This window comes from Echinops telfairi, unplaced genomic scaffold (assembly GCF_000313985.2).
Source record: "Echinops telfairi isolate 266 unplaced genomic scaffold, ASM31398v2 ScPeMD7_1;HRSCAF=3_0, whole genome shotgun sequence".
NCBI lineage: Eukaryota > Metazoa > Chordata > Mammalia > Afrosoricida > Tenrecidae > Echinops > Echinops telfairi.
Genome location: NW_022103896.1, coordinates 92740092 through 92741148, shown reverse-complemented (window position 1 = coordinate 92741148; position 1057 = coordinate 92740092).

The following is a 1057-nucleotide window of genomic DNA, read 5'->3' as shown; positions in this document are numbered from 1 at the left end:
CCCAGTCCAGATCAAACCCATATGTCCAATACCAATCTCTTCAGACTCACGAGACACATGTGATGATGCCAAATACAGGAAGATCACAGGCCAATGGGTGGGAAGTCTTGTGGATCCAGTGGCATTGTAAGCATCTCAGCCCTGGCAGGGGTCCCCACGTGGCTTCTCCAGGTCTAGGGATCTCACTGCCATCAGCATAGCCCCATGTGTCTTGTAGTAGAGAGTCTGTCAGGGAGTGAGCAGGGAGAGAGTGTTTCTCCTACTTCCAAGGAGGAATTATACAAGAGTTCCCAGAATCCTCAGGAGAAGACCATGCCCACACAGGAGCCTCATTAGCTGTATCCTGATTGACAGCCTAGACTCTACCCCTACACTCTTAATCCTCAAATTGACACCAGATTATGTAACTACCACACACACCTTAGTCCTCAAAGTAGCCTCCCGGCTATTCAACATTCTCAAAATGTCTTGTGAATAAGGTTTACCCAGTGCAAAGCATCTTTGGATCTCTTGGCTACTGCTTCCAGGGGCATTGATTGTAGATATGAGCAAAGCAAAGTCCTTGACAACTTCAATATTTTCTCCATTTATCATGTTCCCTATTGGCTATGGAATGGAGTGAGCTCTTCAACCCTGTCTCACATTAAGGCAGGAGCGATCTCTTTAGATCAGTCATTGTGTGTGAGCTATCCTCCCATAACTTGCCAGAGGAATGCAATCTTGGGTGAAATCGTTCTCTCTGACTGAAGACATTCCTTGGAAGCCAAGTGCCTTCAGTAACAACACTTCCCACCCTTCGGAAAATGAAGACTTGGCAGTGAATATGGATAATACAAGACAGCAATCGGCAAAGGTGACTTGCTGAAAATGGGAAATTTTGTTGCGAATGAAAAGTATCAAGTGTTTCTTGTAGAGAATAAGGTTTCTGTGTTGTTTTGTTGGTTTTCACCCTAATTCATTCTCATTCTCTATCTCCTCTCCCTCTCCCTCTCTCTCTTTATCTCTTCTCCTTCTTCCTTCCCTCCCTCTCTTTTTCCATCTTTCCCTCTTTCTTTCT